The sequence below is a fragment of the Sminthopsis crassicaudata genome, chromosome 5 (assembly GCF_048593235.1).
Source record: "Sminthopsis crassicaudata isolate SCR6 chromosome 5, ASM4859323v1, whole genome shotgun sequence".
Classification (NCBI taxonomy): Eukaryota; Metazoa; Chordata; class Mammalia; order Dasyuromorphia; family Dasyuridae; genus Sminthopsis; species Sminthopsis crassicaudata.
The window spans coordinates 74,211,303-74,226,654 of NC_133621.1; the positions used below are offsets into that span (position 1 = coordinate 74,211,303).

The following is a 15,352-nucleotide window of genomic DNA, read 5'->3' on the forward strand; positions in this document are numbered from 1 at the left end:
AATCCAATTTCTAAACATTTTTAATGAGTGATGAACCTGGTAGCAAAAAGCCCTGAGACTGAACAAGTTAAACTCTATTTGCCTCAGTTCCCTCATCTATAAAATAAATTGGGGAAGGAAATGGAAAACCACATGATGATTGATAATTGACTTAAAAACAACAAAATAAAGATAATACCTATGGTACTTGCTTACCTGAGTCTCTAATTATATAAGGCACTTACAAACCATAAGCTGCTATAAAAATGAAAAGAATTTCTATCACCCCTATCAGTAATTTACTTAGGTAGTATTTATATAGCATTTAAGGCAGGTACTATTATCCCCAACTGAAAGTTGAAGAAACTAAGGCAGACTACAGTTAAGTGACTTATCCAGCTTCACCCAGCTAATAAGAATTATTATTCTTATTAGGTCTTCCTAATTTCAGGACTAGTGAACATTCTATCCTTGTACCACTTAGCTGCAATTTGACAAGCGAATGAAGTGATGCATCTATAAACAAAGTATCATGGGACTATAAATCAATTTTAGTAAATTATATGAAGTTTAGTAAAACCATATTAATTTAGAATTTGTGATCAACTTCAGTTTTGAGATGTGGTTTTCTTTACCCTATGAGACATTTATAATTTAACTTTTAACATATGTAGACCTGATCTCTCAATTAAACTACAATTTTCTTGAGGGAAGGAGACTATGGCTTTATTATTTCCCTAATGATCCAGGATAATTCTAATCACATAATTCTAGGCACTTGAGCAGAGACGCTCAAATATTTCTAGATCTGAAAATTTAAGATTCAAATTTCCCTCCTCCTGCCTTGTTTTCCCATACCACCTCAGTTAGAGTAAAATAGAATGATTCTATCCTTTGATAATTTGTTTCCAGAGTTGCTAGAAAAACAAAGTTAATTACTGAACCTTCCCCATGTGAATAGTTTAGCCCCTATTTAGCTAGAGCACCAAGACAATCCTGTGAGCTTTTTGCCTCATGGCTAAAGATGGGTGGTACAATAAATTTCTGAAAGCAAGAAATAATATTTTTGTTCTGGGAGTTAATTGAGTTAAGTAGTTGATTTAGGGGCACTAGAGAACATAAACAAATAGAAATGTGTTTTTTATAAGCATCTGAATTTCACAAGTCTTGCATTAATTATCACTTTTCAGTACTTCGATCTCTAAAGAAAGTTACAAGCATTATTTAAACTATATAAAATAGGAAGTTTTTTTTTAACTATGTAAAGTAGTCCACATATGGAAATAGAACTGTCAAAAGAATTATAATTTGTGAATTTATCAAGTATGTTCCTTTCACTTAGTAATAATAAGTGCTTATAAATTCTTTGCTGAAATGGCTTGAATGAATGTTCTCTCACATTGAAAGTAGTTAAGGTTCTGTCTTTTAGCTTTACCATCTTAATTACAACTTAGCTCAAATCAATAGAAATTGCTAATCCACAAATTGTTCTATCAATTGAACTCAACAAATTGAGCTCTTACCATGTATTTGGATGATAGAAAGAGGACAAAACAAAGAAGACTTTGTTGTCCAGATTATTAGAACCTGCCTTGGAAACAGCTGCAATACACATGAAACAATTATGAAACAATGGAAGATGCAATCCAATTGAAAACTGTGTGGTACAAGCTCTGAGATCTCTTGGAGTTCAGCGAAAGTAGAATACAGTAGAAGCTACAAAAAATGTGGAAATTTTCATGGAACGGGCTGCTGGCCTTGAAGGATGACTTTGTTGTTGAGTTGTTTTTCACTTAAGTTTGTCTCTACAATGCCATTTTGGAGTTTTCTTGGCAAGGATACTAGAGTGGTTTGTCATTTCCTTCTCTAATTTATTTTACAGATGAGAAAATAGAGGCAAATAGGGTTAAGTGATTTGCCCAGGGTTCCACAGTTAGTAAGGGTTTGAGGCAGGCCAGATTTGATCATAGAAAGATGAATCTTCATTATAGGCGGCAACAAGAAGACTATTCAACAATCAATTCTGATGGACGTGGCTCTCTTCAACATTGAGATGATTCAAACAAGTTCTAATTTTTCAGTGATGAAAAAAGCCATCTACGCCCAGAGAGAGGACTATGGGAACTGAGTATGGATTATAACATAGTATTCTTAACCTTTCTGTTGTTGTTTGCTTGCATTTTATTTTCTTTCTCAGTTCTTTTTTTCTTCCTTCTTGGTAGGAATTTTTCTTGTGCAGCAAAATAGCTGTATAAATATGTATACATATATTGAATTTAACATATATTTTAACATATTTAGCATGTATTGGACTACCTGCCATCTAGGGGAAGAAGTGGGGGGAGGAGGGGATAATTTGGAACAGAAAGCTTTGTAAAGATCAGTGTTGAAAAATTATCCATGCATATGTTTTGTAAATAAAAAGCTTTAATAAAAAAATAAATTAAAAAAAAAAAAGAAAGGTGAATCTTCTTGACTCCAGGTCAACACTCTATCTATTGTGCCACTTATCTTCCCTATGAAGAATATCTAGTATTTCAATAATTTGGACTGTCCCTAAGTCACAACATCTTACTATAAATAGGGCTTGTTTTGACTGGTGTCCTATATTGAATTGTAACCGTCTCAGGGCAAGGACTGCATAGCAGTGTTATAGCAAATCCAGCACACTCTATAAGCACAGTTTATAAATTCACTTATTCGAGATGGCACCTTAACTTTGACTACTAGCTATGGATTTGCACCATATTTAAAACTCTCTTTGAGGGAAACATTTGCTACAGAAAGATTAGCATCTGATTGCTAAAGAATATATTGCTTTTGGCTGCACGTGAGATGAATTACAAGTGTTCCCAAAAAAAATTATCTGTAAATAAATGCTTCTCTTTTTAAATTTCAATTTTTTCAAGTAACATATTTATTTTATTTCCTTCCTATCTTCTCCCAATTCTACAAAAAAACAAACAAAACTAAAACTAAAAAAAAACCTCCATATATATATTTATATATAGTCAAAATCATCCCTGTCCAAAAACATATCTCATTCTGCATATTTAATTTCAAATGTTTTACTTCTGATTGATCCTCAGTAAGAAGCTTCAATCAACACTCAGTCTACAATTCTTAATCTAAGACATCCAAGTGTCTGGACTGTTATTTATTTATTCCTCATCACCACGGTGATGAAAATAAGCTTTCACTGGTATAGACAGCAACAGATAAGGAATTCCTCCAATGCAAATCAGTTCTTTTTTAGCAATCAGTCTTATTGGCCTAGAGCATGTAGAAGGTGAATTGACAGAATCATACAGAAAGTATGTGCCTTGAACCTGGTTTTTCTTGATTCCAAAAGCAGTTCTCATTTATTCAATAACCTTTCATCAAAAACCTACTAAGTGCTGCAAGGAATTGGCAGGAGAGATAAGTGAATAATCAGTGACTTATGTCCAGCTCTCAAAAGTCAATATTCTTTAGGGGAAGGGTTGTCCAAGACTTACAAATGAGTACAATGCAATTTAGTGTTTGATGAAAACAAAGGAGATTTCTGGATAAAAGGTTCCAGATATTTTGAAGAAAGATTAGAACAGCAAGCAAGGCTACAATTGAGCTGGGTCTTGAAGAAAGATCAGGGTTCAGAGAAGAGGAGATGAGTGTATTCCTGGCAGAGGAGAAAATGCCTACAGTCGCTCCGAGGTGGGAAAGAGCTGAGTTTCTTCTCTTGGTTCAGGGAACAGCCAGTCCACTTTGGCTGAAACTTAAGAGCTGTCAGCTGCTCTTTAAAGGAACCCTGGAGTAACTCCTTCCAAAAGAAATAGGTACTTAATAATACAATTACCTCCCAAAGCAAGTAGCTTTGTTGTTTGTATTTTTTAAAGTTTAAGTTTCCTTAAAGCTGGGCTAACTTTTATTACCAACTTTCCCACTCTTTCAATTAAGTACTGTTGTTTGTTTTGTTTTAATAATGGAAATAATCGACTTTGCTCGAGGTTATGTTTTTCTCATCAGTTTCACTTTCTCTTTTGGAATGCCCTTGGAAGTCATCGAATGCTTTAAGGTGATGATTAAATCTTGAACTACCTTTAAAAGCTTCTTAAAAAATACCAAATTCATGGTCCATTCCTGGTTCCATGACTCTGGTGGTAATCCTAGTTTATTTAACAATATCCACAGAGTTAGTAGTGTTAATGCTTAATTTAAATTATGAGCTCAACAAAGACAAACAAACAAATAAAACCAGGAAATGACAGAATTAAAAGCTTGTCTTTTGAAGAGTGACTCAGGTGGAGGAGGAAGCTGTCTGTGTGGTATAATATGCCTAGGAATCTGGAGAGGTCAGTTCTAGGCCCCATTTCACTCTTCATCCCCTGGATGACCTCAGCAAGATACTTAACTTTTGTGTCTCCATTCACAAAACAGGCCCATATCACTTGCCTTACCTGCATCTGCTTCAGAAGATCAGATAAGGATTAAGTTAGAAAAAGTATATAGAAGTGCTTTGAAAAGTCCAAGCTGCTACACAAATGTTCAGAGAGCACTTAACACACTAATTCTACTAGACCATTTAACAAATTTGACTAGTATGGAACAGTATGAGAGTGGTACACTTTAAAGAACCCTATAAATATAACATGGTTGGTCATGCATTTGCTGGCATACTTCATAGAATCATTACTTGTGTTTATACGTCTATTTTTAAAAGGTTCTGCATTACTAAGAGTTTTATTTCAGTCACTAAGATGAAGACTTTTACATTGCTAGCCAAAATTAATGTAAAAGTAACTTGCAAAGGTAAAAAAAAAAAATTACTTTAGAAAGTGGAAGAAAGAGAATTGTATTAACAATGATGATTTGGGAAATGCAGATCAAAATAAGCAGAATCAAAAGAACAATTAGAATAATAATAATAGCATTTATATAGCATTTTAAGGTTGGGAGAAAGTTGGTAAGAATTGATGCAGATCAAAATAAGCAGAATTAAAAGAATATTTAGAACAATAGTATTTATTCAGTATTTCAAGGTTTGCAAAACTTTACAAATGTTATTTCATTTTCCTCCCACAACAAATGTATGAGATTGGTATTCTTATTAGCCTCATTCTACAGATGAGGAAACTGAGGCAGCCAAAAGTTAAATGACTTGCCCAGGATTACACAGCTAGTAGGTGTCTGAGGCCACATTTGAAATCAGATCTTTGACTCCATCCATCTATCTTTAATGAAAAGATTACTAGAAGCAAAGGAAACTATAAGAAATTGAAAAATAAATAATGGCCTCAAGAACAAATTAAAACATACAGCCTTCTCTTATCATTTGACTGGAAGGCAGAGGACTTTAGGAAAAGAAAGTTGCATAGATTGCTAAAATCTGATCACTATCTATTGTTTTAGTTTAATTAGTTTTCTTTTGTTTGGAAGGAAGGTTCAATACAGGGTTGGGAGGAAAGGGGGACTGACAAAGGATTATGTCCACAAAGGGCTGTGATGTGACAACAAAAGGTATCAATAAAACTTATTTTTTACCAAACAAAAATTATGAATTTTTTTTTTCACTGAAAATAAAGTGGAAACATCAGCTAACTCCAGCCACAGAACTTTCAAATATGTGTTTGGTGGTGAACAAAAAGCACTAAAAAGTAATTAAACATTCCCAGCATTTATAACATGAAAGTGTGTTTTAAAATTAGCCCAGAAATTCAACTCAGCAAGGCTTAGAATGGGATGCAGTTTGGGGTTTGCAAGTACAGATATTTTTGGTCACAGTCAAACATTGCCTTGAACTTCATAGGTGCTTAATAACTGCTGTTCAAATTCAATTGTTTACAACAAATTTCACATTTCTTTTCAAGTGGAAATGATTTCTTTTACCCTTTTATGGCTTGCAAATGGATGAATAGATAATAGCTCAAACATTCCAAAAGACTCAATCTTGAGCTGGGGCTAAATTTAGATAATTTCACTCTGAACAACTTCTTTTGGGGAAGATGGGGGGGGGGGGTGTTAAAATAAATGAGTATGACTGACTAAAAGAAGCAGAGGTTTTCTGGAATATCTGTTTCTTTAAAAAAAAAAAAGTGCCAGTGGCCATTTAGAAACACATTCTTCAGCAGTGAGTGCACCACAAAAGAGCTTTGAACACCTTTGCTGATTTCAAAGCATGACAATATCTTTTTAATGACCTCAACTTCCCACTCCCAGTAACGGAGGACTCCACGTTCCCAGAACTGACAATGAGCTCGGGGTCAAAGGTCGTTTCTACCTATGAGTCTCTATTAGGATTTCCTGCCAGCCCTGGTTAAGAATTGCTCCTAATGCTGACTAGTTCTGCTGGTGACACAAACTTTTTTTGATCTTTACATACTGAGAACTCAATTAAGGTATCCATGTTGTGAGATGTCCCACATAATCGGGTTTATTATGTCTTTGTCTTTCAGTATATGCTATGTGCCTCCAAACTTCTGTCTGAAGCATGTATCTGACACTTGCATTTGAGATAGCTTTATACCTCTGCAGAACAATAAAATACCAAACAAGTAATGCGTCAATCAGCAAGCATTTATTAAACACCTCTTGTATACAAGGTGCTGGCTGTACAAAAATAAAAGTCCCTTTCTTCCCAGACCTTGCATTTTACAGGCAAAACAACAAAAATTTAAATCTTCAAGGTACATAGTAGGAAGAGACGTAGATGAATTTGGAGTCAGAGATTCTCATTTGTTTTTTCTGTTTAAAGAAGGGATTAAGTGAACCTTCCTGATCTAAGCAGATTCATTTTGCTTTGGTATGAATATTACAGGAAAATTAATAGCAACAGAAAGTACCCTACTTGTCAGTTACCTCCATAACCACATGGTCAGTTTCTCTGTAATACACTAGAGTCAGAGGATATCTGAAACCACAACAGAAAGTCTGTTGTAAACTAGGCAGGCAAGCTACCTAGACATGAAGTTCCGGCCAATAGTTACAGGGTCTGGATGTGAAGAAATACAAATAAGTGGAGTTTTCCCATTTATACAATAAATAGATCATGCAGGACTCCTGAACTGCTAATTGCAGTAATAGTAATGGACAAATGTTTCAAATAAGCCACACACACACACACACACACACACACACACACACACACACACAGGAAAAAGAAAATTGACATTTTTTATGGAGTAATTGAATGTGGGTCAATGAATTTCAAAAAAAATCTCTCTTATCTTCATATTACCTGACAGAAAACCTGTGCACCTGCACAACAATAAATATTTAAGCTCCCTGGGGGGCAGGAACCATTTTTATTTGTTATTGTATCCCCAGAACATAGGCCTGTATTTGGCATGTATTGGTACTTAATGTTTCCGGGATGGATAAACGGATGGACCGACTGATAAATAAATAGAAGGAAGTATGGATAAATTTCAGTGGCTGCTAGGCCTTTCACCCCAGGAGGCAGGATATAGCTATCATCAACCTCCCGCTGGCAATGAACTGCTATGAGAAGAGCCGACCTTCTCATTCTTAGCAAATCTAAGCCAAAATAGCCAGCAAAGGAAAACTGAATCTAGAATTAATAATATTGTCACTAGAAATAGTAACAAAGGCTGTAACCACAGCAGAGGTGCCACTAATCATTGGCCAGGATACTTCATTTTGGTCAGGCTCTCTCCTCTCCCTTTTCCCCCACCCTCCCTCTTGTTCTTTCTCTCCCCTCTTTCCCTCTCTCTCTATTTATTCCTTCTCTCTCTGTCTGTCTCTGTCTTATGTCTCTGTTTCTCTGTCTCTCTCACAGAAAGCAGCCATACTGGCAAAAGGTTGTGGATGCCCAGAGACATGCTTCTTGCCAAGAACTTCCAGATTCCAATTTTCAAATACTAATAATAGTACCTGATGTGTTATCACTTTTCACACAAGTCTTTTAAAGAGCTTTTTCCAGATGTGCACTGATGAGTTAATTCCTACAGTGACCTCTGAGAGTAAGGAATAGGAACATACACAATCTCACAGGTGATGATGGCAAGTATAAATACTTCACTATTTTTCCCCCTTTTTTTGTTTTCTGTGGCCAACACAGTGGCTTACCCAGACAGGAATCTGTATGTACTCTGTAAAGACTTGTTGAATGAATGAATGATTTTTATCCTGTCTCCATTATCATCCACCTAGATTTATCAAGTACTTTCTATGTATTAATTGTCAATAAGGATGGTTGTGGTCCTGTAGCTTGTTGGCTAGTTGAGAAGGACGTATATATGACAATATGAAAAAACCCACGTTGAGGGCCAAATGAAGGGACACAACCATTAGGAAGAATAGACTCAGAAGACCTAGGTTTAATTACTGCCTCAAACCCTTCCCAGCTATGTGAAATATCGAAATTGAATTAATCCTCTCTGAATCTCTGTTTCCTAATCTAGAAAATGGAAAACAAACAAAAAACTCCACCTGTATTAGTTTACCCAGTTATTATGAAGGAAGTTTTATAAACTTTAAAATGACAGGGAAATTTGAATTAGAATTCTGATTTCACTGATAGGAAACTCCCTTTGGCAACAGAGATAGGTCCTTTCTCTACAACTATAATTTTAGACAGTTGCCTAGAAATGTGATGTCAAACAAATAGAAAAGAGAGGAACTAAACCTATGGGCTTCAATAATGACTTAGAAAACCACATATTAACATTATCTATGTTCTATTATATTTCTATTTTGTTAAATATTTTTTATCTTTTTAAATATTTCCCAATCACATTTTAATCTGGTTCCTGAGTATTACAGAGTGTTATAATGCCAATGCAGCCACCAGGTTGACCTTCTGGCTAGAAAGTTAAAATGTTAAGAGATTTGACCAATGTCATCAAGTCACTATGTATCTATCAGAGGTGGTATTTGAACTCAGGTCTTCCTGGTGCCCTATCTACATGTCGCACCCTGCTGCCTCTCTTAATGAACCTTTGATTGCTATATAAATATGAGTTGTTTTTTTTTTCTGAGAAGGTCCCAGAGGGTGGGGCTAGATAACTTTTAGAGTCCCTTCTTGGATTCTTTCATTGGAGGCTAGGCCGGATGTGGCCAGGGAGAAGGTTAGGCTTGTTGGGAACTTGGCTAAATGTGAAGAAGGCAGGCAAGAGGAGAATGCCATAGAAGAGGTACAAAAAGCAAAGGCGATAGGGACAGAGCAAGATGCATTCAGAGAAGCAGGCCCATTTGACCATAGCAGATGATTCATGTAGGGCAGAAGTGGCAAATAAAGATAAAGGTGAGGGCGGAATTCCAAAAGCTATAATGTTGGGCTAAAGACTTTGGACTTGATTCCTGGGATAATGAGGGGGCCACTGAAGGTTTTAAAACAAGGGTGAAATGCGCAAGCAATAATGTAGTAAAGTTTAAATTGGTGTTAGAAGTATCATGTAATCTAGAGGGGGGAATATGAAAAAATATAATTAGGGGATTATTCCAGCTTTTCGATCTTTCATTTTATTTTTCAATTAAGAAATATTTATTTTTTATTCTTCCTACTCCATTTTTGCAACTCTTTAATGGGAGGAGAAAACCAAAATCCATGTAACAAATATGAATAATCAAACAAAAAAATTTTCCCACATTGGCCATATGCAATAATAAGTGTGCATTCTGCATCTGAAATCCATCACCTTTCTATTAGAATAAGAAACTACTAAACGCACTCAGTGTCCTTTGTTTTTTAGTTCTGTACTTGAGGGCTTTGTGTCTGCCTGATTGGATCAAGGAAATCCTCCATTCAGCTTCCAGTTGATCCCTAATCCAAAAGAACACTTGAGAGACAAGGCAATTCCACCCAGTGTTATTTTATGGGTCAAATGATTCGGATATGGTCCAAAGATTATCAACTCACAAATTCAGAATCATTTCAAGATTATGCTTAAAGAATTCAATTCAAACTTCATAGAAAACTTAACCCAGTTCTTAATAAATGAACCAGGAAAACAGTGGCTACAGGTATTTTGGAGAAGTTTGAATTCTCTTGATTTACATAGCAATACCTAAATGCTTGGTCTGTCTGAGATCAGAGTGGTCTTTAAGGTACGAAGATGAGGGGTGACATTATTGATATTTGTCCTTCACAAATCTACCTGAAGGAGCAGAGTGCAATCTGATCTCTTTGGAGAGAGTTGTTCCTTCCTGAAATCAACCCCTGGAAGGGGTTGATGCAGAATATGCATCAGGGGGCAGGGTGAGGAAAGTAAGATCCTGGGCCAAGAGTAGGACTGCAGAATCCTAATGGACAGTGGTGAGTATCCCAGTTAAGGGACTGGGAGCAGCAGTACTATAGCTATGGGGATCCATGTTGCAAGGGTTAACAAGAAACATGCCCTGTAGTTGTCAGTACCATATTAGACACTAGCCTTAGTCACTCATTCTAGTTATGGATTTCAGTGGCAAAATAGCTATTTTAAGCTGCTTCTCCCCATTCGGAATCCAAAGTTGGCTCAAGAATATGAACAGCACAGGAACAGTAGGACCAGCTTTATTGTAGCTAAGGACTATGATGAATGAGATTGGATATTACATTCCCGCCTGATTTGACCATATTCTCATGCTATCCATACAGATGAGATCTTACTGTCAGCAGCTCTGGGAGGGATTCTATATATCCATATACTTCATTTTCTACAATTGATTTAAAGCATTTATTGAGCACAGAGGGCACAAACCCATTGGCTCACTCACTGATAGTGCCCAGGATAGCCTCCCACAAGCATCTGAAATACTTGGTAAGTGTGCCTTGGAATGACGATGATATTGGTGATGAGGTATCCTTTAAGGTTTAGAGCAGAGGATGATTAAGAAACAATGAGAGAGTGAGATGGAAGCCATGTAATTTCTCTCTGTGAAAGTCTGGCAAGGGCAAAGGGGTTAATGTCTGTACATTTCTAAATATGGAATGCAATTTTAAAAAGCTGAACACAGCAGTGACTCAGTTTTTTTTTGTTTTTGTTTTTTTTTTTCTTCCCAAAAGAACTGCTCCAGTGGCTGGCCAACCCTTATCCCTATACTAGGATATTCTTTCAGGATGACTCCAAGGGAAGTAAGTGTCACACCTAATGAATCACCAACCCTGCTTCCTTCATGGAGTACCTGAATGTTCCCTGAACTTCCTCTCTATGGAGTAAATACCTAGGTTCAGGCCCGCTTACCTTCTGTGATTCACAGAGATAACATACCAATAAGCTTAGATTTCTTTTTTTTTCCATTCCCCTCCAGCTATGTCCCAAGAACTTCGTTTCTATAGTAAATTTCAGTGGGGGAAGGGGCCTAAAAACCTTGAGTCCAGAGGGAGCTTCAACAAAGAGAGCCTATGGGCTTTAACCATTGTCCTTAACATAATTTAGTTAGTAATGCCACGTAAATCAGTTGTTTAAAATTAACTCACTTAAACATAGGAGGTGGGACAAGTGCCAGAGGATATATCCACTAGCCAGCTGGAATGGACAAAATGGCAATCCAAAGATTTCTTAAGACTGAATCCTCGGGCAAGACTCCTAAAATTTCAGAAGGGTCTTGAAGGTCATCCACTCTGACCCTCTCCTCCTACAGACAAGAAAATTGAAATCTAGAGAGATGATATGATAGAGCTGAGATGACAGTTAGTGGAAGATCCAGATGCTATTTACAAGAATCATCATTTTAGAACTGGAGAACTCTAAATTAGAATTTTAGAAGTCTTTTAATGACAGGTGAGGAAGCAGAGAGTTTGAATAACTTGCCCAAAGATAGTCAGGGGTAAGAAGGGAATATAAACCTAAAGATTCCACTTCCAAACTGCTCCCTAATCTGCAATTGTTCCAAGTTTTCAGTGCCTTTTCCACTCAACCAGATAAAATCTTTCCAACCTTTTTCGGAAACAGAAACAAGCCTAGGTCAGAGCAGAGAAAACATTAGCAATTTATTAAGTCCTTCCACACAATTACAGCAGGATTTTATGCTGTTGGATATGCATTCTTCCTTATATTATAGAAGTATCAGGGATCACAAAAACAATAAACAGATACCTAGCTGGCCACCACAAAAAGTTGTTCACTCTAAGTTTCTCTCTTGGAATGAGAACAATGAGTTTGTTTTCACTCTGAACTTTCTAACAACCTGGACAAACAAAGCCATACAAACACTGACAAACTGTCCTGCTTAGAGACGTTTAGCTGATGACATTCTTGTTACTGAAACAGGAAGTGACTCAGCCTTGGCAACGACAGATCATATATTTTACTCAGTTGTATTAGGTCATTTAAAAAAAAAGTCACAAGGCAACTGTTTTGTTTTGTTTCAAATAACTCTACTGGAGAAAAAAAAATGATTAAAGATGATTTATCCTTTGGAAAATTATCTAAATATTCTGAAGACCTATAGAGATTTGTTTTTTAGAAATCCTTCTCTTTTCAAATAATAAACTCATTTCAATAAGAAAGCATAGCATAGTTTTCATCACTGTTACTTTTATAGGTTTTTGCAGTGGGACTAGATCTCTTCTTTATTGAGATTAGAATATCAATCTTGAGTCTTAATAATTAAGACACTCTAACAGTGGGCATGTAGGCCTGGCCCTTTAATGGCCTGGATAGGTACTACGACTGACTGAATATTAATAATTGGTGAGATAAACCTTTCAGTTGAAAGACAACGGGTCCTAATTATTTTAGACTGCATTAATTTGGAATAGATGATCACCCTGACAGGAGTTAGGTTGAAATCTACCTTTGCATGCCTTTTTGTTTGTTTGTTTGTTTTTAGTGGATAGTGCAGATTCATATTGTAAATGGGAAAATTTCAAAACACCCAATATAACTTTCATATAACCTCAGGCACATTAGAGTAGTCTGAAGTTAAAACACAATTAAAATGTTAACTAAAAAACCTTCAAATGTTGACCCTTTTTTGTTGTTGTTTTAGAAGCTCACAGATAGAAAAGACCACAGAAATCATGAAATCTACCCCTAATCTGATCAAGAACTTGTCACTCAATATTTGCTTGAAGATTTTAAGTAAGATTTATACACACCTCCTATGTCCCACCCTGCCCCAAACACTCAAGATAGTCCCATTTCACTTTTGTACACTCTGCTCAAGAGTTGGCTGGTAAATATTTAACAAAAGGGAAGGGAAAGGAGAAATGTATCCACAAGACACTTTAAATTTAACTTGCATTATTTACATTTTCTCCATTACCTTCTTGGGTCTAGATAAGTAAGAGGAAAAAAAAAAATCCCAAAATCAAGCCCTGATTCTAGCATTTATTCATTTCTGAGGCTTAAATACACTGAAAATTTAACAATTGGCTTCAGCATACCCCTAGCTCTAATTATCAGGAAGTTTTTTTTTTTCTTATAACATGATGAAATTTGTTTCCTTGCAACACTCACCTATTACTCTTGGTTTTGCTTTCAAAGGCCAAACAGAACAACTCCAAACCTAAATTATTGTCATCTCATTAAAGCAATTGTTTTGGAGATTACTAATTAATATTATTACTGTTACCATCACTACTATCACTATTACTAGTACTACTACTGCTGCTGCTGCTACTACTACAACTGGCTAACTTCTTATGGAGAACTTTAAGGTATGCAAAGCACCTTATATATATAAAACCTCATTTGATCCCCATAACAATTCTGTAAAACCATTGTTATTATTAAACCCATGTTCAGTTTGTGAGAAGGAACTAGGGATGTTAGGGCTGGAGAAAAAAAGGATTCACTGGAGACGTGAAGTTATCTTTAAATATTTGAAAAGCTATCATAGGGAAAGAAGGATTTGATGTGTACAGAGGAAAAAATTAAAAGAAATAGATGCAAATTATAGGGGAATTTTAGCTCATGAAAGGAAAAACTTCCATTTGAAGCTATAAAAGTGGACTACAGGAAATGGCAGCTTCCTCATCACTGGAGCTACTCAGATGAAGCCTTGATAAACATGTCAAAGATTTCTCCTAGAGATTCCTCTTCAGTTACAGGACATTCTCTATGATTTCTGAGGTTCATTGTAATTCTATTTCTGTGATACACTGAATTCAGTTTTGGACTTGATGACCTATAAATATTGGTGCATCATTCTATGGGGGATATCTCTGGGCAGTTGGAAATGGGGAAGAAAGTTTTTTTGGTTGTTGTTTTTTTTTTTCTTTCTCATTCAATAAACCCTTAAGAAACATATCTTATGTTCAAGTCCTTTTGCTATGTACTGAGTTCAAAAGAGAAATTAAAAATAGATATATAGCTTTGAAAGATATTTGCAAAGAGGTTATAACTAAGAGTGTATTAGATTGCAAGGGACAAGATGGAGAAAGGAAAGACTGTAGACAGAGCCTTTGAGGCACTAGGCTGGGGTAGTGGTGAGAAAAACATAAAAAAGAAAAAAATTCAAATAGTAAAGGAGTGAGAAGAAGGCAGGTGGGTAGAATAATCAGAAAAAAATCAAAGTCAAAGAAGTTAAGTAGCAAAGTAGGGATGGATCAATAGTGTCAAATGCCAAAGAAAAACCAAGGAAATTTAATTAAAGGAAAAGTTCATTGGATTTAGCAAATCAGAGAACATGAGTGACAAAAGGCCATGGTTCTCTTCAAAATTCAGCTCAACTGCCACATCAAGCCCTTTTTTTATCCTTTAGTTGGCATATCCAAAATTATTTTGTATTTACTTTTTATATTTTTTATTTTTATTTCCCAAATGATGAGATCACAATTTACTTGAGTTTTGAGCATTTTTTAAACTTACTTCTCTTTGTCAATTAATATACATCTAATACACACCCCTATGTGCCAGCTATCATGCAGGGTGATTGTAGCGAGCTGTCGTCTCTAGAAGCTGCCGGATCACTCTCTGGGAAGAGATCTGCTGTGTCTACTCAAATCTCTCAGACAGATTCTTCTTCCTGTAGTGAACCGTTGTCTCCAGGCAGTTGCTGTTAACTCTTGTCCAGAGAAGTGACTTCCCTTCCTGCAGAGAGCCCCGTCAAGCCAGATGTAGGGCAGAGTCCTCTCCTTGAATCCTGGCTCTGAATCTCCTCCAGCTCTTATCCTTCTCCAGGCCAATCTGCTCTCTAGGCCCAGTGCTGTCTCTTTTATCCTCCCAGAGAATGGGCGTGGGATAATGCAAGGGCTTCTGGGAAGAACCACCCCAGCCAATGAGCTTGCCCCCTCTATCAAGTCAACCTGAGTTCTCACCTTGTAATTGTCCAGAAAACCTGAATTCTCACCTTGTCACTGTCCAGACAACCTGCGTTCTCACTTAGTAATCCTAACAGGTGATAAACAACAGTCCCTGCTCTCAAGGAGCTCACAGTCTACTGGGGAAAATGACTTACAAAAAGAAGAAAAAAAGTATAAACGGGCTATATACAGGATGAATTGGAAATA

General features: G+C 36.3%; 1 long non-coding RNA gene across 1 annotated transcript in view; it reads right to left on the reverse strand.

Annotated features, from left to right (window-relative positions):
- Positions 1–15,017, reverse strand: part of LOC141542613 (uncharacterized) — a 221,677-nt gene extending 206,660 nt beyond the window's left edge. Inside the window, exon 1 of the long non-coding RNA XR_012482217.1 lies at positions 14,747–15,017. This is a non-coding gene — a long non-coding RNA (uncharacterized LOC141542613). The remainder of the gene's footprint in view (positions 1–14,746) is intronic.
- Positions 15,018–15,352: the final 335 nt, after the last annotated feature.